At 45.1% G+C, this 20,231-nt stretch overlaps 1 protein-coding gene and 2 pseudogenes across 2 annotated transcripts in view; 2 read left to right on the forward strand and 1 right to left on the reverse strand.

The window, feature by feature from the left end:
* Zdbf2 (zinc finger DBF-type containing 2) overlaps positions 1–5,673 on the reverse strand; it is a 47,294-nt gene extending 41,621 nt beyond the window's left edge. The window contains exon 1 of one of the 2 annotated variants that reach the window (XM_026786137.1): positions 5,578–5,673. The gene's annotated coding sequence lies outside the window, so the exon portion shown is untranslated. The remainder of the gene's footprint in view (positions 1–5,577) is intronic. The other variant, XM_026786138.1, reaches the window with a different exon arrangement.
* Positions 5,674–11,195: 5,522 nt separating this feature from the next.
* On the forward strand, positions 11,196–13,122 carry LOC113457671 (annotated as a pseudogene).
* A 2,220-nt stretch (positions 13,123–15,342) lies between these two features.
* On the forward strand, positions 15,343–16,372 carry LOC101992891 (annotated as a pseudogene).
* Positions 16,373–20,231: the final 3,859 nt, after the last annotated feature.

Consider the following 20,231-nt stretch of genomic DNA (forward strand, 5'->3'; position numbering starts at 1 on the left):
GCCCGCCGCTCCGCTCGGAGGCCGCCGGAGCCGCGGGGGTCTCGGGGCCGCAGGGTCCCCGGCCACACCCGCCGGAGGCCGAGGAGAGGAGCTCAGCGGAGCGCGTGTCGCTCGACGCGAGCTCCGAGTGGCGACTGGGACGAGGCTCCGAGGACTGGCCAAGTCACCGCAGCCCCGCTGCAGCTCTGACGTCAATCAAGGTGCGAAGCCTGGGCCCCTTCTGACGCACGGCCACGGCGCCACCCCCGGCCCCCGCGCCAGCCCCCGCCGCTGCGCTGCCGCTGCCGCCGCCGCCGCCGCCGCCGCGAGCCCCTTCCTCCCGCTCTTAAAGCGCACACTTCCTGTGGGCTCCGCCCCACGCGGCCCCCACCGGAATCGGGACTTGAGGCAGGGACCCAGAGCTAAGCCTCAGCTTGCAGTGAAATGAGATCCAAATGACCAGTTGAAAAATGTCTCGCAAAGCAACATGTGAATGCAGGCGAGGAGAACAGCATTCAAAGGGTTAATCAGCGAGCGAGCGAGAGAGCGCTTGGTTGCCCAGAGTCTGCAGCGAGCGAGGTATCTCAACCAAAAGCTGCTTTTTCAAAGATCCGTTTACTTAGGGCTAGACACTGTTTTAAGGTTGCTGCTATCTCGTCCTGCGTTTCGCTGCTGAAGAGGAACCATAAAATGAATCCTATGAGCCCCCTTTAACAAAGGCAAGGACCTAAGCTCCTTTAAAGAGGCAAGGTATTCAAAGCCTTATATTAGGCAAGAAAGGATTACAGATATTAACAAATACTTATTTACCCTCAGTTACACTCATTACCCTGTCTCCTACAAATGCTGTGGCGAGCAAAGCCAATTAAGTGTCATGAGGGACACAAAACCAAATCAGACACACTACTGAATATATGTTAATAATCTGTGATAAAGAAGATAATCGTTACCTATTTTTTTTTCTTTGCTTTTGCAGACAGGGTGTCTGTCCACTAAGTAGCTCCGGCCGGCCTCAAACTTTCAATTCTCTTGCGTTGGCCTCCTGCGTGTTGGGAGTGAAAGCACCGCTCAAGGCTAAGGAGCCACGCTTTGTGTAAAAATATTCTTGGTGGTTTTAGAAGGAGCTGTTGGTTTTGCCTTTCTGGAGACTCATCTCAGCCACTCAACACACAACAAACGCTAGGCAAAATTCTCCCAGTCCCTAGACTGTTTGTAAAACACCAAACATACAAATTTCCTTAAGAGAAACTGTTTTACAGAAATCAGCCTTGGAATTATTGAAGAAACCAGATCACACATAACTGTATTTCAGCTAAGGCACTCTTTTTAAAAAAATCTTCCCACTTCAACATCACTGAAATCAGAATGTATCTTGAAACGCGGAGCCTCTTGATTTTGTTGGCCAGGTGGCAGTATTGCTTCCGCATACAAAAGATGTATGCAGCTGTTCAAATTGTCCTCATTTTAAATAAGTAAAATGCATTGTTTAAGGAAACCCATAAGGAAGGGAATTGCCAGACATCAGGCATCCTTTTAACTTGAAAACAGCGTGCAAGCTTGTGAGAGCGCACACAAAGTGCGGCGAGTCCATGTGTACACACACACACACACACACACACACACACACAAATAATAAACTTGAAGACATTTTTCTAAGGAAAGGGATGATTTTTCTTGAGAAGAGGATTTTTCTAAAAGCAAAAAGTTTTCCCCAGTCCTTTGAAATGAAGGTGATGAGATGGGCTAAAACTTATTACCTTGATGGCAGTCCCCAATCACTCACCAAGAACGTTACTTCTCGGTGCTTCTATGGGACCTGTAGCCGGAACAACAAGCGTAGCTGGGCAATGTGTCACTCACAGCCCGGGTGACACAGCTAGACCATGACTTAAAACACAACACAAATAGGCATACGGCTATAAATCTAATCCTGTACCAAAGGGGGAAAAAAACCTTGAATATCTGTCGTTTTTATTACCGATAGCCAGGCTGATCACTTAGAATCCCTTTTAAACTTTACTAGAAAACAGAGATAGTGTGGCTTGAAATCATTGCCATTGGCTCAGACCAACAAAGTGCTGGCACCAAAATTAGAGGGAGGGATAGGGTCCGCTGCTTGAATGACTAAGATCTTGTGCATTACCCGAAGTTTAAAACTTTTACAATTTGTTGTTACTATTTTATATGGAGTGTCAGTGCACATGTGTAGGTGTGCGAGACAGAGCTCCTGCGTCAAGGAGCCCGAGTAGAGGTCAGAGAACAGAAAGAATCACATCTCTTCCTCCATCACAGGTTCCAGGGCTTGAACTCACTTTGTCAGTTTTATGCGGCAAGCTGAGTCATCTCGCCCAATCACCGGCATTTTTGTGCCACAGAAGGCTGTACCGGATGGGAAAAATCACAGCAATCAACAACTGACTCAAAACATGATTCACAAAAATTAAGGTCTGAATGGAAGAAAGGTTTTTTTTTTTTTGTGGAGACATCTTAACCAATTTTACTTCTATCTCTCCTTATATGCATTGATGCACATATGATGTATGGTGTATATAATCTGTACAAAGTCTGGAAGGGTATGTTTACATGTTTACGTGTTGACGGCTGATGCACAGAATTGTTCCTCCACCAATATTCACGGTAAGAAAGGTATCATTCTGCATCAGATTTGCAAGCCAATCAGATCAAATTTCTGTCTGGGAGAGTTCATTATCAATAAGATGAAGATCAAACATCGTAACATCCTTTTCAATGCACTATAGAGCTATCCCCATAGCAAGAACTCACACAGCTAAAATCACCTCAGTCAACCCATCTCCTCCCCAGTATACCTGCTCTTGGAAAAACAGGATCCTAGGTTTGTATTCTCTCAGATTTTCTTCCCTTAAATCAAAGGGATGCTCATCTATGTCCAGAAATCATTTCCACAGCATCTACGTTCCTATTGTCATTTCAGTTAACAATAGGTTGATGTCTTCTGGGAAAGGCTGCACAGGCACTCTAGAGCTCAGTGCTGAGTCATAAGACAATTTAGACCAGCATCAATGTGGGGACTTTGTTATCCGTCCTCCAAATCTATTATTGCATGCTTTATTGTACCTATTCATAGTCCAGTGAAGTCACTAGGAAGCGTTCACACAATGGTCTGGCATTTTACCATTTTAAAAAGTATACAGTGTGAACCAGGTATCTTGACACATACCTGTAATCCTAACACACAAGAGGATGAGACGGTTCAGTGAGTAAAGATACTCGCCACCAAGTCTGACAGCCCGAGTCCTTTCTCCAGACCCGCAAACGTGGGTGGAGATAGCTATTGCCAACTGTTTTCCAATCTTCATACACATTATAAAATGTTTTTAAAGCAGTTGAGGTGCAATCGGGGCAATGCACACCTGTAACCTATGTCAACAAAAGGAGACTAAAGGATTAGAAATTTGAGGCCAGCCTAGGCTATAGCAGAAAGTCATTCTCAAAAAAAAAAAAACAAATAATAAAGGGTATATGTTAAAGCCCAGCAGTGGTGGAGCACACCTTTAATCACAGCACATGGGAGGCAGAGGCAAAGGCAGGTGGATCTCTGTGAGTTCCAGGGCAGCCTGATCTACAAAGAAAGTTCCAAAATAGCCAAACTACACAGAGAAAACCTGTCTTGAAAAACAAAACAACAACAACAACAACAAAAACCAGTGTATCCTGGAGTTGGAAGCACACGCAGCATAGCTGTAGAGAACTTGCTCAACATGCGTGAGCAAGATCCTGTGCTTGATCATGAGCGTCGCTGAAAGTGTAGGGCATCTTTCAGGGTTAACCATTCACCCATATTTCACATCTAAATCATAATTTTAAAACTAATAAGTTTGGTCACAAAATATTTCCATTTTTTTCCTGTCGTCTCCTCTCTGGGAAACATACAAAACTTCCATTTGAATGGCAGAGAGCACAACAATACTGCCAGAAACGCTGCCTGTTGCAGCTGGCAGCCGCTACTGCACAAACCCGTAACTGGCCCAAGTGACGGTGAAGGGCACAACCCTGAGTGGGACAGCTCTAAGACGAAACTTGGGGGAGGGGGAACAGAAAGAATGTAAGAGCCACGAGGCGGGAGATGCACGGACAGCAAAAAGCGTCTTCTGTGCTTGACATAGCTGCTGTAATCAGGACTCACTGAAGCTGTAACAATCCACACAAAACCTGCACAAGATTGGGCCTGTCTACATTTAATCATGGATGGGAGAGGGGTCCAAGAGGCCAGACCTTTCCCTGAGGGACTATTCACAGCTAATGGTTGATGGGGGAGGAGGGTGTCATTTTCTTCAGTGATGTAGTCACTGATGAGTGGCCAGTGCACCAGTAAATTACCTCCTACCCGTGCTCCAGCAAGAAACTCTAATTAAACTCAGTGGGTCACACAGAAGAGAAGACATGGAAATAGAGGGGGGGTTGTTGATAAGGGTTTGAACTGGAGAGAAGGGACTGAGAGTGAAAACGACCAAAATTCTTTCTATAAATGTGGGAAACTGTCAAAGGATTTTTGAAAATTTGAAGATAGATGATAATGTCCTTGCTTCATCGCCTGTTCAAACAAAAAAGTCGCTGAAAAGCATGCGTTCTAAAGGTGGCTGGGTGAGTATGCTGCAGAGCTGGACAGGCGTTGTGAGGGGCTGCCAGGGTAACTGCGTGTGGAAACCAGAGTGCAGGGGAAGAGCCCGCAAGAGAGCAAATCCATATCACATGAGCAAACACAGTAGCTCGTGTGTACAAAATTAGTAAATCATCAAATAGTGGTACAAACAAATGAATTCTTTCTGCGTGTCAGATGTGAGCAAAGACATAGGAAGCAAGATCATGAACAGATCCTTGCCCCCTCCTTTTTATAATTTTTTAATTTTGAGAGAAGGGGTCTCTTGTAATCCAAACAGACTTAAAAATGGTTCAAACTTGCGTCAACAGTGCTCACAGCATGCTCCAGCACACACTTAACAACTGAGTTTCATCGCGCCAGCTCCACGAAAAGTCTGGTTTTCAGGCTTCCCACCACTGAACTCCCCTCACTGACTTACTTGAGACAAAAAAAAAAAAAAATATTCCATCTCCCCTATTTTTGGAGAACTGATCTCAGCCAAAAACTTAGCATATCCACCGGCAGTCTTTTGTGGACTGGCAAGCAACAGTGTTGACTGCGTGCGGTGTGCAGACGCGGCAGCTCCCAGCTCTCTGCTCTCTGGGAGAGGCTGCCTCTCCGCCGGCCGAGCCCTCGCGCCGTCCCCTTACCAGCCTTCAAATGGATGCTTTTTTCAGAGCCAGTGCACAACAGCGAAGAAACAAGATGCTGAATCTTGGGTGCTTTTGGTCCTGGGTTTGATTTTGTGTGTGTGTGTGTGTGTGTGTGTGTGTGTGTGTGTGTGTGTGTGTGTGTGTGTTTTGCTTTGTTTTGATTTGGCAAAGATTTCTCTTTTCTGTTTCCAGTCTTTTTTAAAGTAGGCACAGATTTGCTTACAATAAAAATCAATTTCAAGAACACATAAAAATTAAACCCAAACAATGAGATTAAATCTAGCAATCAAGAATGATGAAGAACACAGACAGAAGAAAACTTACGGGCTGGCTGATGACCTGACGGCGAGATCGGAGTCCTCATTCTGCACATCACAGAAACCACACAGTGAGGTTTGTCCATGTAGCTCGGCACTCAGTACTTAATAACAATCGGCATAGACTCAAGTGCTCTTTACACACAGACAGCATCCATTTAAACTAAATACATTTTATTTTCTACAAGGTAATGCAATTATAAGGCCACAATATTCCCTCTAGGCAAATCCCTGAAAGTAGTGATTTAATATCAGTGTTACTTATTCTTTTCAAATATAAATTATTTTAACCTAATTAACTCTATAAATAATTTTTAAATTCTGCAAACATCATTACTAGTATATTAAAATTATTTATAAAGTTTATATCTAATATCCAAAGAAAATTTACTGCCAAATGCTTAGTTGTCATCCGTCTGCCAGGCTTTCTGATTGATCCCACAGATATAATTATAGGTCATAATTTTAGTGTCTGTTCTCTCTTCTTACTAAATTAGGGACACTGTATCTATGAACGGGCAAACACAAGTGCTGCAGGCACCCAAAAATCACGAGCTCGTCAGTTAGCCATAAATCCTTCTGAAAAGATCCTGCTCCCCAACAAACCTCTCTGTTGGCACAGTAATCCGAATCAGATCAAATCAAACCTAATTAGAAAAAGTCCGGGTTTAATGGATACCAGCACTCCCATGTTTGTTCTCTGGGGTACAATTTAAATACCCCTGGGGAGTGGTCTTGAGCATCTCTGGGGAGGGAGTCATCATTTGGGGGGCTTTCTCGGAGGTGGAGTCTGGACTGAGGGCAACTCCCAGGGGAGGGGGCTTGGGATGGAACTTCCACCCAAACCTTCCAGACTCTTGTGTATAAGGATGCCAGGGGCTGGGGTGACGCTTCCAACCAAACACCAGGCTAGGTGAGAGCAAGTTTGATCCAATTCTTCATCAAACGTACTATACTGATGGAGGCTGTCATATGTCTTCCAACATAAATCCCCAGTCCAACAGCCAAAGGAAAGGAGATCCAGAGAGACAAAGAAAAAGCTTTGTCCCCTTTCTGCCTGACGCTTGGTCCTCGTGCTGAAAGGAACACTGTGCACTGGGTGTTTAAAACCGAACTCCTGGGGCCCATGAGATGGGCAAAATCGCCTGCTGTAAAAGCCCAGCAATCTGAGCTTGATCCAATGCCCACCATGGAAGTAGAATGCACACAATAATAAATTATATAAATTAATAAAATATCTTTTAAAAAAAGGAACTCCAGTGGGTAATATTTTCTGACCTGCTTAAAATAATTATAAAATCTTCTTAAGACTTTTCTTTGAGACGTTCTCTCGGACTGAGAGCTTTGCTTTCTTTCCTGTTGTGCACGACTTCTTCAGAAACACTGTTAATATCTTGCATCTGCACGGGTTAGGCAGTCTGACACGCTCATGCTGGGAGCCTAGCAGTATTTTTTTTCCTGCACCACCATTATACACAGAAGCTGAGGCTAGCGCGAGACTGCAGTTCCCATGCTAACAAACCGCATCTCACACAGGAGCTAGCAGACTCTCTGAGGCCATCAGCTACACCAGCTAGGGTCAGAGATTCGTGAAGGCTTGCATTCACTGAGGCTGCACCTCAGCGGCCCCAATCTCTCACCATTATTTAAGGTCTTTCTCAGAACATACTGGAGGGCATTCTCTTTTCCCCAGATTGAGAAGTTTAGATTCTATGGTCTTTGTTAGATGCTGCAGTAGAGTTTCAATCAATTCACGAATTATCTTTCCTTTGTCATTTTCCCTCCCTTTCTTTTATAATCACCAAGAACACCTTTGAGAGGCAGAAGCAGGTGGATCTCTACGAGTTCAAGGCCAGCCTGGCCTACGGGATGAGTTCCAGGACAGTCAGAGATGTGCATCTCAAACAAAAATTCCAATTAACATTTAAAACTCAACCTCAAAGAGATCTGAGCCTTATGCCTGTGTCTCTAACAGGAATTACCCTTACTCAGCAACCAGCAGAGGAAAGGACAGTCTGCTTGGTGGAAACCTTGTTAGCTACCCCAGAATCTAAGCCCACAACTCTTCCATTCCTCACTCAAAGTGGCAGCAGCAATGTTTGTGGACAAACACTACTCAGAGTATATGACGCGACGCATGCTGTCAGGCTCCACCACAATGCTTTTCTGGCAGCAGGTGCTGACTGCCACCCAGGCACCACAGAAGAGAGCTAATTGTTTCATGTAGACATAAGCTACTATAAGGAAAACACTGAGGCTAATTTTATTTTCCACAAACTATATTCCTAAAAATTTAATCACTGGCATTCAAGTATCATGATATGCAAAGAGCATTAGAAAATTCCATAATGTCAGTGTTTGGGTTCATGTTTTACCCCAGCCCCTGGAATCCTTATACCCGAAGAGTCTGGAATGTTTGAGTGGAAGTTCCATCCCAAGCCCACTCCCCTGGGAGTTGCCTCAGTCGGTCTACCTCTGAGAAAGCCCACCAAACAATGCCCCCTCCTCAAAAATACTCATGACCACTCCCACAGGGTATTTCAATTATTCCCCAGAGAACAGTGGTTTCCGGTCTTCCGGTCTTCCCCATCTCCTCTCTGGGGGGCTGGAGAGTCACCTGGGAGCATTAGTTTTCATTAAACCTGGGCTTTTTCTAATCTGGTTTGATTTGATCTGATTCGAATTATTGCATCGGCAGAGAAGTTTATCAGGGTGCAGAAACTTTTCAGTCAAAACACCAGAAAAGCTGATTTTCTATAGTTCAGTGTGGGGGATTGTGCTCCTGCTTGGAGAATGCTGCCCCCCCCCCCACTTCCCACTCAGCTCGAACGCAGTTCCGAGTTTCTAGTCTCTTTATTTTTAACTAGGGTGCCATGACACAAACGTGCCAGCGTGTGTCATGGTGTGTGTGCTTGCTACAACATGCATTTGTCCCAGCATGTGTGCGCCATGGTGTGTGCATCCCACAAGGAGAGCGTGGAGAGCAAAGGACAATTTAAGGATTTGGCTTTCTCCTTCCACAGAGTTCTGAGAATCTAAGTCCAGACTCAACGCATTTTTACCACTGAGTCCTAGTTCCTATATTCACAATAAAGCTGGAGGCAGCAGTTTGAGGAATGGCTTTTCCCAGGGTTAACTAGTTCTACAAATTTAACTCCAGCACGCCTGCCTTTGTTATGAAAAATGACCATTCTCTATTCAAGGCTCCCAATCCCCTTTTAAATTGAATATATCCTCTACCCTAAGGACTGTGACAGATCTACCACTTAGCTAAATGATAAGTGTTGGTTTTGGTTTAAAGATGTTTTGATGTAAAAGTTAGGGGGAAAAAACATTTCGACATATTTGTTTTTGCCAGAGGTTAACGTTGGAGAATGGGAAAAACTTGTTCCTTGGTATGGAAAAATATGCTTGTTTTCAATGTATGAATAATGGCTCTCACTCGTAAGTGGCTTTTAGACATAAATCAAAGAAAAACCAGCCTACAGTTCACAATCCCAGAAAACCTAGACAACAATGAGGACCCTAAAATAGACATACGTGGATCTAATCTATATGGGAAGTAGAAAAAGACAAGATCTCCTGAGTAAATTGGGAGCCTGGGGATGGGAGAGGGTAGAAGGGGAAGGGAGACGAAAGGAGGAGAGTGGAGGAAAAACATATAGCCCAATATAAACAATTTAAGAAGAAGGGGGGGGCTAGAGAGATGGCTCAGTGGTTAAGAGCTTTGCCTGCTCTTCCAAAGGTACTGAGTTCAATTACCAGCAACCACATGGGGGTTCACAACCATCCATGATGGGATCAGATTCAGCACTTATATACATAAAACGCACGAATAAATGAATCTTTAAAAAAAAGAAAGAAAAGAAAAAGGGAGAACAAAAACAAACAAAACAAAAACCAAATACAAAGAAGAGGAGGAAAAGGAACAGCAGCGCAGGCAGCGGAGGGAAAGCCACTCAAGCCCGCGTTGCCAGAAACTTAGATTTGGGAATGCCTGGTTTCTAACCTGCTTTGCTCTGCTCTGCTCATTCAGGTTTTTTCTTGTCCGAGAAGACCCACTGATCCAGCATGTGAGGTTAGAATCTCATTTCTTCACAAAATCTGAGTTTACTGTACTAACATGACTGCCTGGACTGAATAAAGAGTTTTACCTGGGGACCATACCAAAAAAAAATTTTTTTTAAATAAATAAAGACGGTTGGAGCTAATCAGATCCAGCCGCTTGTGTGAAATTCATCTGGTGTTCAGGACAATTCATCTCTTTACATTAAAGCCTCTTCCCTGTCTCAGGACCTGAACCCAAACTGCTCCCACAGGATGAGGGCAAAGGAAAAAAATCTGCCCACAGTGCAGCGGATCACGCCTTTTTTTTTTTTGGTTTTTCGAGACAGGGTTTCTCTGTGGCTTTGGAGCCTGTCCTGGAACTAGCCCTTGTAGACCAGGCTGGTCTCGAACTCACAGAGATCCGCCTGTCTCTGCCTCCCGAGTGCTGGGATTAAAGGCGTGCACCACCATCGCCCGGCCGGATCAAGCCTTTAATCCCAGCACTCCGAAGGCAGAGACAGTTGGATCTCTGTGAATTAGAAGCTGGCCTGAACTAGTTCCAGGACAGGATCCAAAGCTTCAGAGAAACCCATCTCAAAAAGTCAAAAAGAAAAGAAGAAAAATCTTGCAAGCAACAATTTTCTTCACTTTTTAGTTATTTCATGACTATTTCCACTGTGCATGCACGCAAGCACACATTTGCTCTAATTGCACATTCTTATAATAGTAGTACTCTCTTATATATGTATTTTTATTTGTTTAAACAGTAGTACTCTTTTATTTGTTTAACGTGGGGGGGGCAGTGATGATGGCACAGGCCTTTAATCCCAGGAGGCAGAGGCAGACAGATCTCTATGAGTTCAAGGCCAGCCGGTCTACAAGCGCTAGTTCCAGGACAGGCTCCAAAGCTACAGAGAAAGCCTGTCTCAAAAAATAAACAAATAAAAAAGTGAGAAAAAACAAGAAACATGTACAAACACCAATGTCGAGGTCAGAGAACATTTGTAGAATTCGATTCTCTCCTTCTGCCTTGTGGGTCAGCGAGTGGAACTTGGAGATCCTTCCGCTTGTCAGAAAGTACCTTTACCTTGATACTGTATCATATCTACAGCACTACTGAACACTTTTGGAATAAAAGTATGGAAACCGGTGTTGCTTCCATCACCTCAGCGGTTGGGGGCTTTTGGGGTGGTGTGCTGGGAAGTTAGGTGGGCTCAGCGCTGAGCGGTGCAGTGCAGTTTTGTCTGGCTCGCGGTGGCCTGACCAGGGAGGCCCCTTGACTGCCCGACTCGAAGTCTGCAGCTCCCGGAGGGGAAGGGGAAGGAGCCGAGAAGGGAGAGCAGTGGTTCCAGGGGAGATTTAGCTCTTGACAAGTTGTGAAAGCACTGGAGGATGCTGAGACTACTTAACATTCAAATTACCCTCTGGTTTATCATCTTAAGAAGACTGGACTTCTGGATGTCTAATCTACTCTATCTCTGTCTAATTAAACCATGAAAGTGAAACCTATAATCCCGGCCATCATCTATGAGCTCTAATTACATTACACTGATTTGAAACTTCCTCGGGGAATAAACAATGACATCGGCACTGGCTGACAGTGGAGGTTCCGTTCGGGAGCTTTGCAGCAATGGAGGCGAACTATCCCCGCAGTGACTGTGGAGTCAGTCCCCAGTGTAAGATCAGAGCAGGGCTACGCTGCCCAGGTTCTGGAGTATAGCGGGGAGACTTACATGGTGCAGAATGTGGCGGAAGAACAAGAGTTGAGACATCAGTTCACAGCAGTAATGCACGCTGTACGGGAAAGACAACTGAAGCTGCTGAAGCCCTGCTTCATACGGGGATTCGAAGGTCCCTCCAGAGTTTATCCAGACGTCATTACAGAGACTGTAGCAGAGGTGTCCTTGGAACAGTCTGAACCAACGGGTGACTCACCTATTCCCACTTTACCACTTAGCCACGAACCAATGGAAAAGATAAAAGTTGGCCACAAGGCCAGGCAGTGGTGGCGCACGCCTTTAATTCCAGCACTCGGGAGGCAGAGGCAGGCGGATCTCTGGGAGTTTGAGGCCAGCCTGGTCTACAGAGCTAGTTCCAGGATAGGCTCCAAAGCCACAGAGAAACCCTGTCTCAAAAAAAAAAAAAAAAAAGTTGGCCGCAAAACAAAAATCCAGCAGTCACCAGGTACCAATGGGTCTCCTGAGCTAGGAATCAAGAAGAAAGTCAGAGATGGAAAGGAAGCACAACCTCTCTGTGGGAGTTGTCCCAATTGTATTAAATGGACTCAGACAGAAAAGAGCATAGTCAAACGTGTGGAAGCTTTGGGGAAAGCACAAGAAGAAACCAGATATGAACTATGAACCCATGGGACAAGCTTTGAGATACTAGTATCGAAGGGCGATTCTTGCAAAGGCTGAAGGACAGGGGCTTGTGTATCAGTCAGTTCAAGGACATGCCCAAAAACATAGTGGTCATTGGAAAGCAAAGCCTGCGGGGAAGACCTGGCAGCAGCCGCTGACCAGAAGTCCCTAGAGCCAGTGTCACTGTCTGCAGAAGGTCTTCTGAAAGCAGCGACTTCTGTTCATGGTGGAAAAAATTCATCCATAAACTGCTCCAGAAGAAGGGTGTGGTTAGAGTTGTGAATCTCACCTCTCCTGCTCTCTCTCTCTCTCTCTCCTCTCTCTCTCTCTCTCTCTCTCTCTCTCAACTGGAGAGGCAACTTCTGTCGCTCTCTCTCTTCGCCCCTTCCCTTCTACCTCCATAACTCACTAAATAAACTTTATACCCTCAAAAAAGACTAAAGTATCAGTGTTCAGATTTGAATTATAATAGTTTATATATTCAATTATTTGAAGTATATTCTATTTGTTGTATTCTGGTTTTAGGTAGGTTTTCTGAAATATAGAGGTGAAATTTAAAAAAAAAAAAGTATGGAAGACTTAGACAGGGTGCTCTAGTAGGTGGCTGCCTAACTTAAATAAGACCTGGACAGGTTCAGGTTGTTGGGCTCAGCACCACAAAGAAGAAGAAAGAGTACAGGGTGTATTTAGTTAGAACAATTAGAACACCACACAGTGTATTTGCAGCCAGACAGAGTCAACAAGTCCACAGTGGTAAGCTGTTAGTCTGCTCTAGCCCCACAGATGACAGTCACCAACCACTACCTGGGGGGACACTGATGGCACCTGTGTTCAGCAGTGTCTCCTACTCTCTCCGGACCAGTATCAACAGGGAGCCAAGTGCTCCCAGCGCTGCAGAGGAGAGTTCTTTGGAGAGTGAAGCTGGATGCCCCTATGCACTCCACAGTCCTGACACAGGTCTCCTCAATTCCCAACAGGAGTGGCACCCACAAGTGCCACTGAGATTTACAGATAAGACTGGGAAGTGTGACAGCCTGGGACTGCAAGACTGCCCAGGAGACCTGGGTTCAGCTCACTGCGAAGAGTTCCGAATGAGAACACTGGAGCCAGGAGGCTATCCTGGAGAAGACCGAGAATGTCGCTAGGATGCTCCCCTCCCCAAGCCGCTTGTCACCAGGGATGTTTCCTATTCGTTCTAGCCAACACACCTGATGATAACCCCTGATGCCTCCTTGTGCGACATTTCGTAAGATAGGCTTGAAACGATAAACACGTAGTTCTTGCAAGAAGGTCCATGCTCCGGAATGGAAGATCAATGATACTGCTGGGAACCCCACCTTGGTAGGGGGCGAGAATGGCCACCTAGAGACAGCGCAGCTCACAGGCAGCAGGCCTCCTTGCCCCTCTCATGTTGACCTTAAGGCTGAGGGTTGTTCTCCTTTAACCCCTCTTCTGAGCAAAAGTAACTTAATCTAGAAACAAAACACATATATCGATATATGTATATATATTTAAACTACAAACAGCATGTTCTTAAGTGGTTCCTATATAGTACATACAACCACCAAAGATATGATTTAACAAGAACTAAATGAAAAGAAGCATTTTGCTCAATATCCTTAGAATTAAAATGAACACAATACAAGAGTCACAATTGTATTACTATGTCTAATAATGCCAATGTTCTATCTTAATTTATCAGCGTTATTTTGGCACTGACTAATAAAATGCATCGTTTACAGAGCGTTCCACTCAGAATCAGATTTTCCCATACACCAGGGAGACCCCTTAGCTTTGTTTCTTTGCAGCCCTAAGTTGGTGCAAGTGTTTTTGAGTCCTGAGAAACGGCACACTTGTCTTTCACTAGCTGTGCTGCAGCTGACGGGCTCTCTGAATTCTCCTAAAAGGCTGTAGTGTTTTGTCTGTAGCAGTCTTTAAACTCACTCAGTGGCCTGAAAGACAGTTTCCTTCCCTGTAAAACTGTATGGCTTCCAAATGATTCACAGCAAAGCACATGCAGTTTTGATGTACCCGTTCAAGGACAACTTTTATACTTTCCATTTGCAACATGCGCTGATAACAAAAAGGGCTTTTAAAACGTATTGCCCTTGAATTTCTACATTGTGTCTCACGATCCGGTGCCCCAGTTCGGTACACATATCAAATACAAATTCTATGTAGTTCAGCAGTCTTGACTAGCTCATAGAGAGCCTGGTCTCAATTTCCAGCACTAAAAACTAACAAAAACAAAAACAAAAACCCAAATACTGGGCTTGGGAGACAAGGGACTTCCTTGCTGAGTTCAACTGCTGAAATCACAAGCGGGGGGGGGGGGGGGTATGGAACCAAGTCCCACAAGATGTCTTATGAGTTCCACATAAACACTGTACAACACGAACACACGGAGAAAAACAATCAAACGAATGTTAATTACAGCAACTTGACAAAATCTTCCACATCAAACTAAGCATTTGTAAAGCTGATTCTCAAGTGTTTCAAGCAGCTGTGTATCTGACGAACAAACAGAATCACTGCGAAAAACATAACCAAGAAATTACACAGTTGCTTGCTAGGTATATCAGATCAGATCCAAGTATTTGAAGTTACAAATACAATGTCAGCACAACAATATCAGACTGGCATTAAGTCACTGGGTTTATAACAGGTCTAGCCTTCTTAGAATAATCCCACAGCCTTCCAATTCTGCCTTTGTTGGGCAGAAAACTTCTAACATACATTTAGAAATAAACTGCTTGCGAATGCTCTGAGAAAGCCCATAAAAGACATTAGTTTTGTATACCCCTCCAAAATCTGTGCACCCAAAACCGCGTCCTGAGCTTACAAACTTACAAACTGTACTAATTTATTTTACGTGAAGATAGTATGCACCTTCCCTTGCTAGAAAACACTTAAACAGATAGGGACCTTTGGTGGGATTTTGTGCGCAGATGAGCCACTATGGGTGGCTTTTTAGGTCGATAAGCTCACTATGAGGTCTGGAAGGAAACAACCCAAACAGCAGACAGAGGTGTAAAGTCGGGTATTTGCTCTGAACCCAAAGGAAGAAAGGCTGTGTGGGGTCAGGAGCACTGTGTGGGCCAGTGCTCTGGATTTTGAATGAGGGTAGAAAAACAAGTATTTTTCTTATTCCTGTTGAGAATGGATGGCGGGGATGGGGAGGGGATGTGTTACCCTGTTGAGAACGCCCCAGTCTCTGGGTTCCTTTTCCAATCCTTTGACTCACATTGCAGACTCCCTCTTTGCTTTCAGTTGCAGGTTCTGATCTCTGGTACTACGTGAGCCCCTTCTCTGCTGTGGTCCTCCAGGAGCCTCTTCATCTTTTGGTCCTACTTCAGGCTCTATCTATGGATTCTCCCTCTAGCATTTCTTTTTATTCCTCCTCCTCTTTTCCACATGCCCTGTCAACAGTGACTTTAGCTTCCCCTCTGATAATGAGAGGGAAGGCAAGAGTGCCCACAGCTCAGGCCAGACCCTGTTGGGCAAAGGGGAGGTGCCCAGCCCAGTCCAGGTCCTATCCGCTGCAGACAGCGACCCAGCGGTTCTGGTAACCAACAAACATACAGCATCTCCTCTGGTACAGTGAGGATCTAGGATCAGAAGATCAAGAGACAGTGAACTGGAGACTAGTCTACACACACAGGGATGTATCACAGAGGGAGGAGGGAGACCTGATTTTTGCTCAAAAGTGTAAAGAACTCCAAGGTCCCTAGGGCCCCTCACAGATCTTCTGATTGGACTAAAACTGGCCCGCTTCAACAGAGGATTGAGTAACTTCTACAAGAGTGTGGCCGTGGACCAAATCCAGCGTAGAGTGGGTGTTTTACGAAAGCTTCAGATGGGAGAACGTTGTCTAGGAACTTTGCTGCAAGTGGAAGGGATGTTAAAGACTTGGTTTCCTCATATAGCTGCCCAGACCTCATCCTTAGGAGGTAGCAAGCATCCAACAAACAAGCACTTTCCAAGTCACCACAGTGACTCAGTTGCTTCATTCTCCTGAGCCTCATGTGGAAATCAAAGCAGCCCTGGCATCTGACAGAATGGCCAGCTATGAACCTCACCTGGATGCATAGCCCTCCCATTTGTAGCCCTCCCTCAGTCCCCCATTTGTAGCTCCGCCTCCAGCCACAGTTCCCAAGGCACTGCAGCCAGCATTGCTGTCACCCTTGTCCTCCAGAAGAGAGGAACACCCTTCACCCACTCTGCCCCAGGCACTCCGATCCCACCAGCTGCAGCTGCACCGTCTCCTGTCAGCCCCATGACCTGAAGAAACCATCTGGAGAGGGGCCTTGCTGCCACAGTTTACCAGTAATGTTGCTGCCATCAGACTGGAGCTGCACCTTCTGTCCCCCTGCTCTACCTGCCCCAGAGAGATGACTAAGGACACCTGGAGCCACAGCTGACCAGCCATCCTGCAGGTGCCCCGGTCCTTAGCCCCTGGCTCAGCTTTACAACTGTCCTCTGATGTCCAATTTGTGTAAATACTATGTTTATGTGTATTTTAATTGACTTTTAAGGTATTTGTGAGAAAAAATAAATCCTTTATGATTAATGACATTTTTTTACCAAAAAAATACATTTGAACAATTATTATGAAAAGTCAACTGCAAATCTGAAAAGTCAAATGTAAACTTGGGAGAGCTGTTGAAAATTTGTTTGTTTTTAATGTTTGTTGGAAATATATGTTTCCCGGGGTTTTGTTTTTGTTTATTTGGCTGTTGTTTTGGGTTTTGTTGTTGTTGTTTGGCTTTAACTGTTTACTTGGATTTTAGAATTGATACATGGGTGTGTTTGTTTGTTTGTTTGTTTGGGATGGGTCTTATGAGAGAAAGGGTAAAGAAACCACTAATTTATCCAGATTCTTATGAAGGAAACAGTTGGGACTCCGAAGAGCAGATGCAAGCAATCGCAGATCTATAGGACCCCATTCCTTCACTGGTGGCTGCTGCCTAGATACCTCCTTACCCTACTGTTTTGGAGCTGCTTCAGGATTCACTGCTCTCCAGGTTCCTGAAATTCTCTCCCAAGTTACTCTCCCAGCGTTCCCTTAGCATGATCAAATCAGAACAGAGCTTAGCTGTTTCCGCTCCTGTCAATAAGTATTGAACAAAATCCGTTTTTACCACTTTATTTTTTTGACATTTGTGTGTGTGTGTTGGCGGGACGGGGGTGCACTCACTCCTGATATGGAACACTACAGGGGGCAGAGAGTCTGTTCTCTCTCCCCTTGGTGAATTCTGGGCTTCACACTCAGGTTGTCAGGCTTGGCCACAGCGCCTTATTGCTGAGTCATTTCACTGGCCAGGTTCCTACCGCTCTAAGCTACTACAACAGATTTGAATGGAAACACAGTCCTATGGAGAGCAGACCCGCATTATTCTGGGTGTCTCTTGAAAGACACCTCTAAACTAGATTTAGGGCTTCCTCAGGGCTCCATGGACTCAGTGGGGTTCTCCACTAACCCTAGATGGTTTTTCTTGATTCTCTATAAGGGCTTTCTGACTTCTCTGTGTGGCCCAGTTGCTCTCACGGGAATGTCACTTGAATTCAGTCTTTTGGGTCAAATCTTTGCTTTGGCGACCTTTACCACTACTATACTAACATTATTTGTTTCTTTCTCATTAGCAAAACTTGAATTGCAATGACCCTTCTGGGGCTCCTAAGTTATCCTCCAATAATCCACCTATGGAGAGACAGAGCAGCAAGCAAAACATCTTATACAAGATGAGCTGCTTGTCTCATCTGGAATGAGGAAATGGGGAAAGTCACTAAATACTTCGGATATCATTTAAATTATTAATGTTTTAAAAAACAGATTTCTTCCCCGTAAGCCCTGCAGCAGTTCCAGACTCCATCAAATATCTTAGGCACACACCTCTGCCATCCCAGCAACTCTAAACTCCATCAAATATCTTAGGCAGCCACTGCTACTGTCCTACCATTTAAACCTTTGCATTGTTATGACATTCACACCACCCAAGGATTGCTCCCAAACCCCCAAGACTAAATGAAAATTTACCAAATGATTTAATGGAATTGTTTGGTGGACAGACTTTCCATAATTGTTTCACCCATAGTGAATGCATCCAGCTATTGAAGCGACTTAAAATCTTCTATTTGGATCAAAAAAGTCAAATGCATTGACATTTTTAAGGACCTTCCGGGATCAAGAATTCTTTTAGTGCCAGGCGGTGGTTGGGCACGCCTTTAATCCCAGCACTAGGGAGGCAGAAGCAGGTGGATCTCTGTGAGTTCAAAGCCAGCCTGGTCTACAAGAGCTGGTTTTAGGACAGGCTCCAAATCAACACAGAAAAACCCTGTTTTCAAAAAAAAAAAATCTTCCTGGCTCCTGTGGTAAAATGGAGGAATAGAAAAGCCTGCATAGCCCCATCTGATCTAATCCAACGAAACTGACTGTGTATGTAGTCAAAATTATGGACAGAAAGGACAGTCCTGAGAAAGTCTTCTATCACCAACAAAAACTGGAAAGATCACTGGCTCAGACCCGATTTCTCGAACAGTCTCAGCTCTGGCTGCAACTACTGTAAATCTCAAACCAGGGCAGAAGCCCTTGAGCCTAGTGTTCTCTCTCAACCATTGTAAATGGTCTCAAACCAGTAAGCTCAGGCAGCCACGCACTCGGGTGCGCATTGACATTAACTAACAGAATGTCAGTCTTGTAAATGTAATGTAAAGTTTTACGTGGGTAGTACTTTAGGAAAAAATTAAATACAAAAGGTAGGTGTTTGGGCACTGCAATCAAAATAATTAGGAAAAACACAACAAGCTCCAAAATTGAGCACGTCACCAAATGATTGCCGGCACTGTGAAGAAAACTGGCACAGGATCCTGAGTCATTCGCTTTCAAAAACCCTGTGAATTCATTCTTATAATAAACTCCCACGCCTCAGCAAGTCAATGTTCAGCCTCCTCAGCCAAAAGGTGATAATCCTGAACGAAGCCAAGGGAAGCCTACCTCCTGCCCCCCCCCCCCGTCCTTCCTGTATTTACCACATGGGTTTTAATCATCAGCTTCAAAATTCCCCACTTTCTAAACCTCCTGGCATTCCAGGGGCCACGGAAAGTTCCACAGAAGTTCCCTGTTAGTTCAACCGTTACAGAAAATGTTAAAAGGAACTTTCTCACGAATCGTCCTACCAAAATTCGTTTTCCCCTAATGGGCTATGCCTTGATTCGCCTTTAGCAGACGGTTTTACCTGGATTCCCTGAGCTCCTCTTTGCCCTCACCCTCTTCTTTAGCAAGGATGCGATGTCGCAGGCCTTTAATCCCAGCACTCATGAAGCTGAGGCTGGTGGATTCTGAGTTGGAAACGAGTTTGGGCTACAGAGTGAGTTTCAGGACATTCAGAGCAGCACAGGGCAAACCGTTACCTTTTATGAATCGGTGTGTGAGCCGAGGTTGGGGAGCCGAGGTTGGGGAGCCGAGGTTGGGGCCACGAGGGGCCGCGGCGGGCCACCCAAAGCTTGGCGGGTGGGAGGCCGAGGCGGGTGAGAGCCGACGGAGGAAGACGGGGTAGAGGTTTTTTTACTGAGTTATGATGGTGGAAGGCAAGGAGGGAAGGAGGAGAAGGGAGGAGAAGAGAGAGAGGCTGAAATTTCCTCACAAGAAATAAAAGGGCTGGAGATGAGGCGGGAGGTGGGGAGTCCAGGGACCTGCTTGACTCTGCAGAAGGAGGGGGAAGTTGGGAGTGGGCGGAGCTTTTCTCTTAAAGGGACAGGATTCACAGGTGACAGACCAGGCCAGCAGATTACAACGGAAACCCTGTCTCAAAACACAAAACAAATCAAAAAGATTTCAGCCAATTGGAGAGACGGTAAAAGCACTGGCTGCCATCCCGGGAACCCATATAAGGGAAGGAGACAACGGAGTGCCCCCACACACAACTTCTATGAGGGCACTGTGGTACTTAGACACGCCCGCATTACTGTGTGCAGGCACCTGTGTGTTTTTGAGAGAATCCCTATGCTCAGGCAATAAACAAACAAGTGTAGTTAAAAATATTTTTGTATTGACAAGAGCCAAGTATACCATATGGGAACATATCCAGAGAAACCAAATCATATAATAAAAGCACACACAGAGAAGCACACACACACATTTATCAATTTATTATCCACGATAGCCAAGTTATGGAGTGGGTAAAGAAAGTGGAATACAAAAACATGATAGAGCATTCATTATGCTCGCACAAAGAAACAAATCATGCCACCTACA

Source organism: Microtus ochrogaster, linkage group LG4 (genome assembly GCF_000317375.1).
Source record: "Microtus ochrogaster isolate Prairie Vole_2 linkage group LG4, MicOch1.0, whole genome shotgun sequence".
NCBI classification, from domain to species: Eukaryota; Metazoa; Chordata; class Mammalia; order Rodentia; family Cricetidae; genus Microtus; species Microtus ochrogaster.